A 17,182-nucleotide genomic window follows, 5' to 3' on the forward strand; every position below is an offset into this window, starting at 1 on the left:
GATGCGACCACAGGAAACTTTCCCAGAGCAGTGGGGGACACGCAACTGGACGGATAAGCAGGACACAGTCAGCCCCTCAGACTGCTGCTGCTGTGCGTTTTACCGGGGTCCATCGGAGTTACCGCGTTCGTGCCGTCGCTCTCAGGACGCATGACGCAGACGTGTTTGTGTGTGTGAGGGGAGTTGTGTGTGTTGTAGCCCGTGAGTGTTGACAGCCGGGTGCGCTCACTGGTACTGCGAATCATCTGAGCCTGGTGACGCCGTGAATTCATTTATACCAGCAGCTTCGGGTACGTCAGACCGTGTGGAGGTCGCCCTGGAGTTTTGTGCCTCTGCTCTCCTTGTTGCTCCGTTTTTCACTGCAGACAGCCGATGAGGGCGCAGGGCTCTCCTCGCTTTTTCTCTCTCCTTTATTTTACAATTTGGACACATTTTGCGGATGTTTTTTTTTAACTTGTCAGTCAGGAATCAATACTTATTGGGTGCTTTCTTACAAAAATAACAACATAGAAAATAGCCAGATCTGTCGGCGAGCTACTCGTGGAAATATCAACCGAAAGTAAACCTTAATCTTTCATTACTTCCAATAGACTTTTCTTTTAAGCCGACTTCATTTGAAACAGCTGTTTTTGCAGCGTAAAAGAGCTTCGAGAGAAACTTCAGACAGACAAAAGAGTGTTTACAGGTGCAGAGAAAGGTAATGTGCTCAGAGAGTTGAGAGCAGGAGGTAGATTCAGGTCCAGGACCACGGACAGCGCCACGAGGAGTCCAGAGAGGAGAGCTGCTGCCATCTGCTGCCCACAGCGGGTACCGCATCAAATGACGGCCACAGCTCTTCTGCTTTGAGCTTAAGTCACAGTGAGATGGAGCGGGAAAGATGAGGGAACAGGGAGGGGTTTTTGCTGCCATGGTGGAAGAGATGAGAAGCAAACTGTGTGCGTGTATGTGAGAGAGAGAGAGAGAGAGAGAATTTCCTTGAATCCACAGTTGCTTTTGCCAAGTGTGAGCCAACTAAACAATGTCAAAGTTAAAATTTAAAAGGGAAAAATCAAAGAAAATAAAACAGAAACCTTTAAGAACACTGGGACAGAAAATGAACTATTAAGTTCCTAATTTATCTCTTAGTGTCAGATTCGATTTGCACAGTGTGGGCCGAGGTTTCTCCAAGCTGGCGAGAGACTATATATCGATATAAGCACGTTGTTACAACAATAGGTAGAACTGCCAACGTTTGTGTCCATAGGATATAAAAAGACTGTTTATAAAGATGGGCGAGTCGTCACTACTAAGCCCCACTATACCCACAGAGGTGACGGCAATGCTGCCTTGAGATACTGCTCCATGTTCCCTTTGACTTTGACAGACCCTCCTGCTGTTGAGAGCATCAAAGAGTAAATGAGTAGCCTAAACCCTCTAGTCATTTTTTTTACTCCAAAGTTTCTGGCTGAAGATTTCTTCAATTTTGTCGGTGGAGTCGGTGGACTGATAATGTAAAGAAGTCTCTGGTTTGACTTCTTAGTGAAGTAGCGTGATGAGCTGGTGAAACCAGTTGGCTAGTACACAGCAATGCAAAATTTCTGGCATCTTCTGGTGACTCATCATCAGTGTTGTCCAGCAGCTCTAGCGGAGTGGACTTTGGGTCTACTGCCACCACAGCATGGGAAGAGGTGCTTGCGGATGTCTCTTGAAAGCAACAAGAGTCCTTTTCGCACTCACCAGTGTTCATAGATGTCAAGTGGAGTTGGCATAATCTTTTTCCTCCCCCATCCACTGAGAAATCTTCTCCACTTTGACTTTTTGCCTTTGGACCCTCCTGCTGGTGTCTCCTCTTTGTTGTCCTCATCTGAACTTTTGTCTGTCTGAATTCTCCTCTTCACTGCAGTGCACTATGCAAACTTCTCTGCATAGTGTCTTCAGTGATACCAAAGTACTGAGTGACAGGTGCAGAGGACAGGGAACTCAGGATCAAGGTGCGTGAGGTAGAATCTTGACCTTGGATGGCCTCTCGGACGTTCGTAGCAACTGACTCTGAGATGAAAACCAGCACATCTGAGGACATTTCAGTCAGCTGCTCCTTCACGTTCTTGTTATAAACACCTTCGCTCACTTCTCTCCATTGCCTAAAAAAGAAAGACAAGAAAGAATAAAAAAAACAGAGGTTAAACATTGAAATAATATACACAAATGTTGTAAATGTATTTGAGTATCCACATGAGTTTCCATGAGAAACTTACTCTTCACTGAGACCCTGGAGAAATCTCCTTATTAAAGCAGAGATGGTGGAGGAATTCAGGACAAGTTGCCAGTCTGCTGCTGCCCCTTTGTTCTCCTGGGAGAATGCATGATGTCCATCATCTTCTGAGGGTCCTGGAGGAAAAGTCTCCTCTAGAGTTAGATCTTGCCCCTCCTCAATCAGCCTCGGACGACTAGAACTCAGGTCTGCCTGGTAAGGAGCGTTGCCTTCCTTAAAGGTTTCGAAAGGCTCTGTGGTCTCCAGTATCTTGACAGCTCAGTGGATGGCCATGTCTCAACAGGCTCAGTGGACAGCCAGGTCTCGACAAGCTCAGTGGACTGCTATGTCTCAACAGGTCAGTGGACTGCCAGATCTCGACTAGCTCAGTGGACTGCTATGTCTCAACAGGCTCAGTGGACTGCCAGGTCTCGACTAGCTCAGTGGACTGCTATGTCTCAACAGGCTCAGTGGATTGCCAGGTCTCGACTAGCTCAGTGGACTGCCAGGTCTCAACAGGCTTGTCAATCATCTGGGAGGTGACCATTTTGACTGCCTTAGTGATGGCTGTGTTGGTGGAGGAAGAAGTGGCACAGGAGGCAGGTCTTGCGCCCTCCTCTGACCTCATTGCAAGTCTGGAGGTTGATTCTGTCTCAGTGGTCAAGATTTCATCTTCTTCTCCGGCATCTTCTGGTGACTCATCATCAATGTAGTCCAGCAGTTCAGGCGGAGTGGACTTTGGGTCTGCTCCCACCACAGCATGGGAGGAGGTTCTTGCAGATGTCTCTTGAAAACAACAAGAGTCCTTTTTGTTCTCAACAGTGTTCATAGATGTCAATTCAGTGCTGGCTGACCTCACAGCCTCATCCAAATGTTCAAGTGGAGTTGGCATAATCTTTTTCTTCCCCCATCCACTGAGAAATCTTCTCCACTTTGACTTTTTGCCTTTGGACCCTCCCGCTGGTGTCTCCTCTTTGTTGTCCTCATCTGAACTTTTGTCTGTCTGAATTCTCCTCTTCACTGCAGTGCCTTGTCCTGTGAGGAAGGATTTCATGGTTGTGATAGCTCCCTCCAAAGCCTTCTTGGCTGCATTATCCTTTGAAACCTGGCAGCTGGTTGCTGCAGCAGTGACACTGGAGAATCCTCCATCCAGAGAGGCTTGTACGGCCGCTTGTAGGACAGCGTTGACCTCATCAATGACCTCTCCTGTTATGGCCTCTGTGAATGTGGGAGAAATCCTTCCAGGGATGTCTGCACCAATGACATTGCACAGAGCCTTGCCAAATGAAGTGTGCAAACTTCTCTGCATAGTGTCTTCAGTGATACCAAAGTACTGAGTGACAGGTGCAGAGGACAGGGAACTCAGGATCAAGGTGCGCGAGGTAGAATCTTGACCTTGGATGGCCTCTCGGACGTTCATAGCAACCGACTCTGAGATGAAAACCAACACATCTGAGGACATTTCAGTCAGCTGCTCCTTCACGTTCTTGTTATAAACACCTTCGCTCACTTCTCTCCATTGCCTAAAAAAGAAAGACAAGAAAGATAAAAGAAATAGAGGTTAAACACTGAAATAATACACACAAATGTTGTAAATGTATTTGAGTATCCACATGAGTTTCCATGAGAAACTTAATCTTCACTGAGACCCTGGAGAAATTTCCTTATTAAAGTAGAGATGGTGGAGGAGTTCAGGACAAGTTGCCAGTCTGCTGCTGCCCCTTTGTTCTCCTGGGAGAATGCATGATGTCCATCATCTTCTGAGGGTCCTGGAGGAAAAGTCTCCTCTAGAGTTAGATCCTGTCCCTCCTCAATCAGCCTCAGACGACTAGAACTCAGGTCTGCCTGGTAAGGAGCGTTGCCTTCCTTAAAGGTTTCGAAAGGCTCTGTGGTCTCCAGTGTCTTGACAGGCTCAGTGGACAGCCATGTCTCGACAAGCTTAGTGGACAGCCAGGTCTCGACAGGCTTGTCGATCATCTGGGAGGTGACCATTTTGGCTGCCTTAGTGATGGCTGTGTGAGTGGAGGAAGATGTGGCAGAGGAGGCAGGTCTTGCTCCCTCCTCTGACTTTATGGCAAGTCTAGAGGTTGATTCTGTCTCAGTGGTCAAGATTTCATCATCTTCTCCACCGTCCTTCTCTTCTGGGTCCAGATTCTCTGGATCAAAGAAGCTTTGACGTACTTTGGTAATCTCCTCATCGATATTCTGATCAAATGACAAATGACTACAGATTTCATCCATGTTCTCTGCTTCTCTGCTCATGCAACTTGAATCAGGAATCTAGTGGAGAAACACAAACATTGGAAAAGTACCATACATTTAACACTAGAACCACCAACAATGCAGTACCTCCTAGAACCGCTGTGAGGTTACTTTGACCTCGCACCACTGCATGCTTTATAATTGCAAATTAGAAGTCTGTTACTGGAATATTTAGTCACCTTTTTTCAAACTAGCATGTGATAATGGATGAAATAACATAACATCAGAATTTTATGAATTTCAGCATGTTGTAGAAGACGGAGACTGGCCATCTGCAGATGGCAGCTCTTTCTGGAGTGGAGTATTGTCTGGTCATTTGGTCCAGGACATCCACTCCCACCTTGCTCTTGTTATAATAGTGCACTGGTGTCTGGCTTTTTCTTCTGGCTGTCACTTTCCACGTTCACCGTCTGGTGCATTATGCTGAGGACACACACATTTTTGTTCCCCTTGCCCTGGTATATTGTGAGCATTGCCTTGTCACTCTTCATCACTTTGATGTCATGCAGTTGTACTCTCTGATGCACAGAAGGTGGGAGTGAACGCCTGTTTTTGTTCACAGTGCCTACCTGGTGTTCCTTACTAGGAGTTTGTGAGCTAGGAGCTAGGAGCTTTGTGAGCGATGTAAAAAAAGTTGTCTGTAGTGACATTTCTCCCCTTGCCAAGGTATGGCTGCATCAGGTTCATCACTACACTCTCTCCTAAGCTCTGAGTTGATGGCCGGGCATGATGTTCATCCTTCCCCAGATATGGATAGCTATTGACCATATACACTGTTGCCCATAAAGTTGGAATAATTGTTCAATACCCCCAATTTTGTTAAAGCATGAATACACAGTTTGCAAAGGTTAATTGTGGTTTAAGTTTCACTTAAACTTAAACTTAAGTTTCACTTAAACCACAATTTGATCAATAAAATTGAGAAGATATACACTTTATTTATCAAGAATAAATCATATTGTCACAATCATTTCATGAGAACAGGTAAAAAACATTTTATTCCAACTTAATGGGCAACAGTGTACTTGGCCTCCACATCGGTGGCAAGCCAGAACTTAATGCCAAATTTGTCTGGTTTACCTGGCAAGTACTGGATAAACCGACAATGTGCTTTTGTGGGGAACAGCTGCACGGTTATGGCTGCCCCTGGCTTGTAGCAGGCAATGCTATTTTGTACCAGTCTGTCTCACAGCAACGTCTATTGTTATTTTTCGAATAGTGTTAGGAAAAGTCATCGCCTGGGAGACATAGGAAAGCTCTGAGTTGGTGGCCGGGCATGATGTTCATCCTTCCCCAGATATGGATAGCCATTGACCATATACTTGGCCTCCACATCGGTGGCAAGCCAGAACTTAATGCCGAATTTGTCTGGTTTACCTGGCATGTACTGGATGAACTGACAAGGTGCTTTCGTGGGGAACAGCTGCACGGTTATGGCTGCCCCTGGTTTGTAGCAGGCAATGCTATTTTGTACCAGTCTGTCTCACAGCAACGTCTATTGTTATTTTTCGAATAGTGTTATCAAAAGTCATCGCCTGGGAGACATAGGGTTTTTTATTCAAACAGAGTTCAAATAAAAATCAAAATAACCTCTTGGCGGTTCTAGTGTTAAAATGTTGTAATGAGTTTTAACTAGCTAAACAAGGGTTTTTAAGTAGGTGTTGTAAAAGGCCTGTTGCTCAGCATGATATAATTTACTGTGTCCAGTGTAGGCTTTGGAAAAACAAAGGAGTAACACACAGACACAAAGGCACGCATACTACACACACCTATATAAGCATATGCACTCAATTTTGACTTTTTGGACACATAAAATTGTGTTTTTATGTCCAAAAAGTCAAAATTAAGTGCATATGGTTATGCATACACTTCCACATTGCTCATATTTATGTAAGTGCATTACATTTTCATGTGATCGTATTTGCTATGTAAATCTATCAACAAAAAACTTTCATTTTCAAAACAACACAGAAAATCGAATTGAATTTCAGCACGCAAATACTTTTCTCTAGATGTCAAGATGAACTGAAAATACTCAGGTCATTGTGTGATCAAACATGCGGCTATACATCAACAAAAGTTATCTGGAAATTATGATGATTTCATCTTGTCTCTCTACCTGTCCCCCAGCTCACACTGAAACTCACTGACTGTTGATTCTTCAAAGAAAATTGCTTTTCAAAGTACATTTTTACCGTGTTCAAACTGTGCACATTAATCTCTAAGCTATACACAGTACAATGTAGTGCTGAAACTTCTGTTACATGCATGTACTTACTAGTTCCTGTTCAGTCATTTCCAGGTGACCTTGTTTTGTCTTTGTCTTTTTTTTTATTATTATTTTCTCTTTCTTCTGAGCTTTCTGTCTTGAGATTCTCTCAGTTGGATTTATAGTTTAGCACACAGATCTCTCTGCAGTGTTCACTGTGGAGGTTGAGTCTGGACTGAAATGTTGTCTCAGAAGTTCTGTGTTCTAAATTCACATTTTTGTTTACATATGAATGTTCTGTGCGTGTGTGTGTGTGTGTGTGTGTGTGTGTGTGTGAGAGTGTATCCAGGCGTGTGTGTTTGTTTGTGTTTAAGGAGGTATTTCAGAGTGAAGTTTTCTAACCTCACTTGTAGCAGGCAATGCTATTTTGTACCAGTCTGTCTCACAGCAACGTCTATTGTTATTTTTCAAATAGTGTTATCAAAAGTCATCGCCTGGGAGACATAGGGTTTTTTATTCAAACAGAGTTCAAATAAAAATCAAAATAACCTCTTGGCGGTTCTAGTGTTAAAATGTTGTAATGAGTTTTAACTAGCTAAACAAGGGTTTTTAAGTAGGTGTTGTAAAAGGCCTGTTCCTCAGCATGATATAATTTACTGTGTCCAGTGTAGGCTTAAATATTAGAACAGTCCTGGGTGTAATCTGCATCTTGCCCAATGACAGCTGGGATTGGCTCCAGCACCCCTGCGACCCTTGAGGATAAGATGTACGGATGGCTGGATTATTAGAACTATTTACCAACAGTACAAACAAATGAATGATAAAAAGATTATTTACACACTGCATTAATTGGTTTTTAACAGTAATTTTCCAGCCAAATCACTCCCCCCCCACCCGTTCCTCCAAAGTTACTGGACCCAAAGCCAAAGGTGTGGACTTTAATATTAAGAATTAGGACAAACCAGTGAGGCATTATCAAGGGATGTGAGGAGCTTTATGGAAACTTTTGCCTTAGAATGGACTGTCATATAATTTACTTATCATTTTCAAGGAATGTGTAAATTGTAGTTATGTTACCCAGGCTAAAAAACCACATTTTCTCAAAGGCCAAAAATCACAAAATACTGTTCTTTTCCATTAGACATTTCAGTAACAGGGACATGACTTCATAGAATAAACACATTACGCTGTAATATGAAACTTTAGCATAATTGTTTTGTTATTTGACTTTAAAATTTAAAGAAATGAACTTCATCCAGATCACCTGTCAGCCCTACAATGCCAGTAATCAGGATTTTGAACTTAGTTGGACATCTATGCTATATAAGTTCTCTAAAAACTAATCTAGTTAAGGATAACCATAACCCATAACTATCTGGGATCATTTGTTTTGAAAAGCACAACGATGCTCTTTTTGGAAATGATTAAGCAGCGTTGAACAGGTTATTCTGATTAGTTTCTTGGGTGCAAGTACGCTGGAGGTCTTTGATAATGATACAGTGGCATAAACTAAAAATCATCATCATCAAATAACAGCATCAACATCAAATAAAGTCGGAGGAATTATATTATTCATGTCAACTACAAACACATAACCACTCACTCTGTGTTCTGTTTATAAACCACAGTGTGAAAAAAGCTGACACCATGGTCGTGGACGTGAGAAAAAAAAGGTGGCTCTGGTTTTTTCACCTTATTTTTGTGTATTCAGTGGTTGCATAGCAGTGTGTTTTCTATAGGTCACACAGGACAATAGTGAGGCCATGAACAGTGCACCTATTGTAATGGGGCTCACTAGGGGGACTTTGTCTTTGTCAACAGTGTGGAATGTCCCAGGGGGCTAACAGGGGTAGGATAAGCCAGGGCAGAGGGCTGCACTGCTCACCTCCTCTACGCTGGAACAGTCCCTCTAGCTCTTAGAAAAAGACCCTGGACCTCTACATCCAGACGGAGTAGGAGGCAGAGAGAAGCCTATGGGAAAGATGTCAGGGGAAAGACCAGGCTAGGTGGATGAAGTTGCATCAGATGTGCTCTGCTGGTGACAGAGGGGCCCGAAAGCGCCGTCATGAGCTCCCATGTGGGAGCCTCTGGTGTAAATGGCTCGAGCAGGGTTGGAGGTCATGGAACTGAGGATGCAGATGAAGAAACCACTGAGACTTACAGCCCATGTTTTAAGGCAGTGAGACCAAGGCTGAGGAGTGCAGATCCAGCTGGAGAGGGACGGTCGAGCAGTGTGGAGCAGCTGGTGAGACCTGCCCTGCCAGGGAGGAAAGCACACAGAAAGACCTGCAGCAAGGACAACAGAGGAAGATGGACAGAGGGAAACCAAGAGAGGGATGACGAGAGACAGAATGTTGAGCACGTAGAAGGCAGGGAAAGAGGAAAACAAAGGCAGAAAAAAGAACAGAGAAGAACTGAAAGAACAGAGATTCATGGAGATGAAGCCCAGGACAGACAAGGAAGAGGGAGCACTGAAAGTTTGTCCAGCAGTAATTCAGACATCCAGTTAAACAGCACTTTGGAAGTTGGAGAGGGATCAAACTACTTGCAGAGAGGACACACATGTCCTAGACCTCACAGTGCTGGCTGCACCCGGACCATCGCCGCCAATGCCACCCCCCGATCACCCCAGCCGTCAATGAGGTCCATGTCTTCTGCTCTCCTTCAGCCTCCCATCCAAATCAGATCCACACCACGGAGACTTTCATCCAGGGCGGCTGCAGGAGAACTGCACCATTACTCTTTGAGTTCCTCCAGAGAGCCAGATCCATTCTGGGTGGAGGTGAGAACAGGGGCAGCAGCTGGACAATCATCGCCAAGCCGTCACGCTCAGGCACACATCCCTTCTCTCACCAGCTCAGAGCTCGGAGAGGAAGAAGAGGAAGAGGAGGAGGACGAGGAGGAAGAGGACGTGGAAGATGGCGAGGAAGGAGGCAGTGGTGTGACGGAGTTGATGGGTCAAACTATGACCTCAACAGTGGTGCCACCTTGTGTACCTTTTGGAGAGAGGAAGATGAGTAAAAGAGAGAAGAACAGGATTAAGTGTCTGAGGAGGAGGCAGAGGAGACGAGAGAGGTGGAGACAAAGTCAGCTGCAGGAGAGCAGACAGGTGAATGACTTACAGTTAACTGAGCCTTCAGCATGATAATGACGTCACTGCTCTTTTGCCAGTGATTTAATACCTCACAACCATACGGCTGGTGATTAAATCGTTGAATAGTTTATTTTTCTCTCCTTTTTTGTAATTGATACTATATTAATATAATGCAAATCATTGATTTACTATTAAAGCTAAAAAAAAAAAAAGGTGAAGAACTGGTGTACACATTATATCCTTTACCAATCAATCTTTGCCATCTTCATCTGCATCATCATCATCAACTTGTAATGAGACTTTTATTTTGGTAACATCATGACTTTATGAGAATAAGTGGAGGCAGGAAATTCTAAAGCTTCTCAAAGTGATGCCTTGAGATTTATAGTTAGGCACTTCAAGCCTCAATGACCTAACTGATCCACTTAAAGGTCTATTTACTTTTTAAGATGGAAGGCTGAAAAATAAGAGTTTGCCTGTGTTTGGCATAAAGTAGGCTTTATGTCCACTTTTAGTCCACTTTTCACTTTATGTATTTATGCCATTTTATGTGACTGCATGTATTTATGTGTGTGTGTGTTCATTTCATCTAGAGTCTGACTCTCGACAGCCCTATCAGCACCCAGCTCATCTCAATAGCCATTGTCTGTGCAGTTTAAAGTGGGGTTACATCTGAATTAGCTGCATGATGAGGCTTGGGCGGAGAGCCCTTCAAAACCAACCAGACAAAAGAGCAGATTCTGTTTTGATTGGCTGCTGCAGACACGCAGTCACGTTGGTGGATTGAAATTATTGTGACTGCTGAATTAGAGACAGCTGAATAGAATTAGTTGCTGTGAAACAGAGAAAATCTATTCCTAATTCAGGCCCTTGCACTGATGATATTATTTTTAGTGACATATTCCTTTCTCCCCAGCATTGGAGTTGGTGTGTTTGTTTTTAAGGTGATGTAGATAGTACATAGTTCACATACTATCTGACTCCAGCAGATAAGGCTGTGCCCATTATAATGTGGTGGATTATTTCTGTGGGAGAAAGCAGAGGTCATGTGCCTTTCCAAACTTGCCCCAATAGTAAATATACAGTCAACTATGGGTCGAGAGAAAAATATAGGAAACTTTCAATCTCTCTTACTGTGAAACTGCGTCATGCTGCATAGATGAGTACAAGATCAGCTAGATGTGCGTTTGGTGATGCTTTTTCTTTTTCTTTAAAGGGTTAGTTGGACATTTTGGGAAATTAGCTTGTTTGCTTTCTTGCCGGGAGGTAGATGACTGAAGTCTGTGTGTTCAGTACGTACCTCAAGTCGAGAGGAAAACTGCTTAGCTTAGACTGGAAGTTTTTGTCTCAAAATTTCAAAAAACACACCTATCATCACTTCAAAAGTATGAAAATGTATAAGTTGTGGTTTTACAGTAAGTTATGTGCTGTAACTACTGTATTTCCTTTTGACTAATTTATTGTAATTTAACTTTTTTTTTTGCTAGTTTTGGTGACTTTTAAGATTCCTTTCAAAAAAGCACCCAGTGACAAATGTGGTAACGTTTTGGCCAGATCTTAACTTCTCCTCCTGCTTGCAGTGGTTATGCTAAGCTAAGCTCTACACTTCATAAGAAGTATTGATCTTCTCACCTAACTCTTAGAGAACAAGTGAATAAGCGTGTTTGTCCAACTATTCCTTTAAACTTTTATTTATTCATAGGAAATTGAATGAGCTTGCTTGGTCATTTATCACTTGCGAGGCTTATTGAGTATGCATGCTCTTTTCTCTGCTCTCTCTCATTTGGGAGCCGCTCACTAGAATCGCAGCATCTCTGCTACTAGCCTCAGCACTTTGGACTTAGGGATACTGCTCAGGGGAAGCTCGACAATAGTATTTTTCATTCACCCACTCATATTTCTTTCAGCTTTTTCAGCTTTTTAACTTGAACCCTTTGGTTAAAAAAGCCTGGTTTATATTCTGGATACATACAGTATTTCACAATTGTGTTTCCAAGTATGATGATTTATTTATTTTCCTCTTCACAAATGCCTGCTCGGTCTGTAAAAAAGATAGTTTTAACCCCTCTCAGGTCCTGTGGTACTTTTTTTTCACACAGCATACAGCAGGCCATGGGCCAGAGCAGATGTTGTTGTTGTCCAGTTTCCCACAGGAGGTGGTTTCATCCTATGTGATGGAGAGCCTAATTAGTGCCAGATCATTCAGTTACTTTTTCCAACTGCACTAATTGCTGCTGCACAGAAGATGAAATGCCATTTTAGTTGCTATTTGTGGGTTTGCAGAAACAAGTTTTTCAAGTTTACACATTTTTTCAGGTTGGTGCTGCAGAAGTTCTATTAGTCAAATCAAGCTTATGGAAGTTAGGGTAAACAAGAAGACAAGATGTTTACTCCATGCCTACTAAATGATTTTGATTTATTAGTTAAAACAGCTGCTGATCTATCATAAATAACAGGTGTATTTACTTATTTATGTTTGCATTCATCAATGTAACCAAGTGAAAGCTGCCATGTTGCCAGAGGAGAGCCTCAGTGTCCGTGATCACCTGAGCTGAGTGCTCTGTGTTCTCTGTGTTAATGACACACCTTGGGAGGCAGGGCTGGTGCAACAGGGAAGTCCCTGGAGCTCCCCCTGGGTGAGAAAGTGATAATTATTGTGGAAGCACCAGCAGCTTTTTCAAGAGTAACTTCAAACACCAATCCGTATCTGCAGACACAGGTCTGAGGGGGAAGAGGGGGGACTTGAGGGGCCCTCGATCTTGTACTCAAAACGGTTTGGTGCGCCCTGTCATACAAGTTAAAGTTGGAATTTGGAAGCTGTGTTTGAATTTATTGTGCTGAGGCTCTTGAGAGGGAGGGCAAGTAGACTGCTGAAGAGATGAGAGGGGTTTGAGGAAAGGGGGTGACAGAGGCATTGTGCTGTATTAAATAAAAGGATAGAAACTAGATTAAAAATAACAGCGGACAGGCATATACAGCATATACAAAATGTTTTATCTTACAAAATTGTGTATTCATGAGTCACACAGTGCCTTATGGAAAACCTTAAAAAAGATTAATCATGAATAGCAATACCAAACACCTCTTTGTTTCCTGTAAAGCCAATGGAGTTTGAATTAGGGCCAGGATCTGGGTCAAATTGCTCTCTCTAACAAACAGTGCTTTACAGTAAGAAGTGAGAAAATATAAGTAGGTAGACATTTGACTCAGCTGAACTCACACCTGACACCCTCATGTCCTCACACATATTAATATACTGTGCAGGTGGGTGTCAAAGACATTTACACTCATTAAATAGGGTGTATGAAAGAGAGGAGTATCTTAAACAGAATCTCAAGAGGTCTCTCACTTACATTTATTGCCAGCTGGTGCGATGATATCTTGTAGTGGTATTATACGCTCAAAAGCTCATATGTGAGGGGGTCAGATTTATGGATTATTCTCTTTTATTCTTTTACTTGATACAGAGCAAGATAGTCAGTTTTAATCTGTCTGAGTAACTCATTCCACATAGACATGGCCCTCTAGAAATGGGTTCGCCATTGTTACTTTACATTTTAGAGATAGCAGAAGATACAGGCATTTAAATAGAATTAAAATATCACAGAAATGTTTGCTCTTTTGCCATTTTAAACAGAATAACAATCGCCTTTTATGGCACTAATCTGATTTCTCATCCAACTTTACTTGTACATGTACCGGAACTACATACTGCATTGTGTGCAAAAGCTTGCAAAGCAAAACACACGTTTGCATCTGTAAGAGGTCAACGAAAAGAGGCATGCACGGATGCTATCTTTCAACCAATCCTCTGCCTTTCCTCTCCTCCCAGAGTTCAACAGGGAACCCATCCAGCAGCAGTAGCGAGGAGGATGAGGACGTGAGCGCCGGGGACAGAGAAGGTTACATCTGCGCGGTGTGTTTGGATGTGTACTTCAGCCCTTACATGTGTCACCCCTGCAGCCACATCTTCTGTGAACCCTGCCTGAGGACACTGGCTAAGAACAGCCCCACCAACACCCCCTGCCCCCTCTGCAGAACAATCATCACACATGTCTTCTTCCAGAAGGGTGAGCTAATGGGCAGAGAGCACTTACAGTACAATTCACATGATTTGAAACACTTATCACCGCTACTTGTGACTCTATTCAGCATTTTAGATTGAATAATATGAGAGATCAAAAAATACAGTATAAAATATACGATTACAATTTCTTGTTGAAATGATATGATGTATAACAGTAAGTGCATACAGGATTACATGTATATTTGCAGCTATATGTGTATTCTTATGTCTGTTGGTTGTTGCACAGATGACATCTAAGCTGCAGATTGTTCAGGGGGCCCAGCTGCAGATGTCCCATAGGGAGCAGAGTAGACCTTTAGTTCAGCTTTGACCAGATGAGTCACCCAGACCGAAAACACAAAATCAAACACAAACTGAACACTTTTATTTTGTGCTTTGAGATGGAAATAAGAAGTAGTATTCTTTATGGGTGCATCACAAAATGCTTCACAATATGAGAGAGACAGATGTTATTAGCAAAGACGGCACCAGTAGACAATGAAACCCAACTCTTGTATATAATATTTTTACACAGTAATGTTATACAGTGTATTGTACTGTAACATTTTACACATATACCGTATACTGACACTCAAATTTTATGCAACCTCATGATCACTGCACACTGATTACAGAGGACGTTATCTGATTTGGACAAAGCCATGAATAAGTAATGAAGTTCTGTGCTTTGCGTTGGCCTACTTCTAGATGTGTGTAGGAGAAAGTGAGCAGCATGGATGCTGCCATAAAAAGGCAGAGTGGCCATGGTTATGAGGACTGCAGACACACTAAGGGCTCTTGTGAGTGATTAGGTGACAAGGATTGTAGATTAGATTCTTGTGTTGATTAGCTAAGCCAAGGTCACACGGAAACAGGACAAGGACAAAATGAGGGAGCCTGGTGATGCTGAATCTGCTGCTTTGTTTTTTTTCCTTTTTTTGAACGTATTGAATAAATCATTATCTACCCATGCTATTAAGGAGTGGAGGTGTGAATAAGATGTTGACCGATGATAATATTCAGTTTGTCTCCTTGTCTTTCTCACAGAGCTAAATCAAACAGCGAGGACATTCTTCCCTAAGGAATACCTTTCCCGGAAACAGAACTTCCAGAAGGCCAGTTGTGCTAAGTGGCCTCTCCCAAGCTGTCGAAAACTCTTCCGTATCTTTGGAGGCAAGTCCTTAAATCCCCATACATGGAAATTCTTTTTGTTCAGGATACATTTATCAGATTTGGCAAAAAAAACGGCAGCAGTAAAGGATGCATTTGCAACTATTGCTTTTGTCCTTGCACGTAAGATTGTGACTAGATTTGGAACAGGGTGACACAAGTGCATCTGCTACCTATTTTTCCTAAAAGTACCTCAAGGCTTCAACTTCAGCTCTGTTGTATTAAACACAATGTTCAACTTTATAGCTACAGAATACAAATTTAGCCGTCTGTCTTTCCCACACACAGAATAACCTGAGGGGAAGCAGATTAGTTTCTAACCTATGTACAACTACTAATAGTGTACCACTAAAGTCATATAAGACCCATAATCTCTCTGTTGGTGTTAAACATTTTACTTTTATGACAATAAAAGCAATTACTTTCAAAAATATGACTCAAGGCAATACAATTCACCTGAGTGTTACAGCTTCAAGGAAAGCAGAAGCACAACATGAAGAAACCAGCCACCAAACTCTGTTAAAAAATATAAGTATTTAAACATAGCATTGTGTTTTCTGTAAATGCTTTCTCTCACGTTTTGTTCTAAATGTTGTTTTTCAGCCTTTTCTAGACTGTTTAATTCTGATGGTCAAATCCATTTTATTTTACTTTATTTAGTTTTTGCCTGAGTTTAGTTTAGCTACATTCCCTCTAATTTGACGCTTTTAGCCACCATGAACAATTACAATCCACTGTAACTGACATTTATTCAAGTAAGGAGCAAACTACTGTAGAAATATGTTATGGCCAATCCACATTTTAGGAAAGGTGTCTTAGGATTTAGGTGTCACTGAAAACCACACGATGAGATGTTTCATTTGTCACCCAAACTAGGCTTCCAGAGGCAGTCCAGTCCCATTGCTAGACGCCAGTTCCCCCATGGAGGAGGCTATCGTCTGGACGCTTTGGACTTTGAGGATGACTCTCGAGGCTGGCGCTTTGACATGGACATGGTCATCATATACATCTACTCAGTCAATTGGGTTATTGGCTTCTTCATCTTCTGCTTCCTCTGCTACCTCTTCTTCCCCTCTTTTTGACAGTGCTGGCAACAATGATGGAGCATAATAGAACGAGAAAGGTTGAAAATACTGAAGGATGAGGGTAAAGTAAGGAATTAAAGATGAAGCAGATGACAGGCACGTACATATGTGTAGGGGAAAGGGGAAAACTGAGTTGTAGGGTTTAATGAGAAGACAATGAGTGAATTTCAAGCAGGTGGGATGGCGTGTTGGAGGGAAAACAACAGTGTGCCAGCTTGTTGTCTCTCATTAATAAATGATCGAAATGGGGAAATGGTGTAGGGGGATGTTTTTGAATCCAATGTTCTCTGTTCTCTATCCCCACATGGTGAACATGCAATGTGGGTTGCACAACAAGCCCTATTCTTGTATGGATGGGAGCTAATATAACATAGCATTTCAGTTCTACCACAGGTAGTGCATATCACCATGATAACACTGTAATGTTTAAACAACAATAAAACTGAGAAAAGGAGTAACATGAGTGGGCAATTTTTGGGTGGATTTCCATGTTTATGCAGCCTCACACAACTTAATTAAATGTGAGAATTGCTCTTTGGTATGGGTTGAGACCATTTATTCATGGTTTTATGAACCTCTGCTTTCCAATATACCACCATACGCCATATCATTACACATTTTAACTGGCACTTGCATTATACTATACAATATGTATATGTTTTAATTTCCTGTTTTTCCAATGAGAAGGAATTTTGTGTTTTTTTTGTTATTCAGCACCCCCTGGAGGGACAAATGCTTGGTTGTACTAAGTCGCTGTATTTTCTAGCAAATAAAGTTTACACAGAAACACATACATACTGGTATGTGGATGTGGCTTTAAAATGACTTTGCAAATTTTAAGGGAATTTCCTTTTTGGTATGAAATCATGTGTTACAGCCAAATAAATCATTTTTTTTCTTGACACATTTCAAGTTTTTAAGTTGTGATGGCAAATACTCTTCTAGTCGTGCTTTTTCAAAGTGCTTCACTTTCATTTTCCACTTGCATCAGTGCATCTCTTCTCAGTTTGGTACACCTTTACCATGTCAATCAAATGCAGTCATAAGTTGATGATGATAAACTTCT

Source organism: Pempheris klunzingeri, chromosome 7 (genome assembly GCF_042242105.1).
Source record: "Pempheris klunzingeri isolate RE-2024b chromosome 7, fPemKlu1.hap1, whole genome shotgun sequence".
Classification (NCBI taxonomy): domain Eukaryota; kingdom Metazoa; phylum Chordata; class Actinopteri; order Acropomatiformes; family Pempheridae; genus Pempheris; species Pempheris klunzingeri.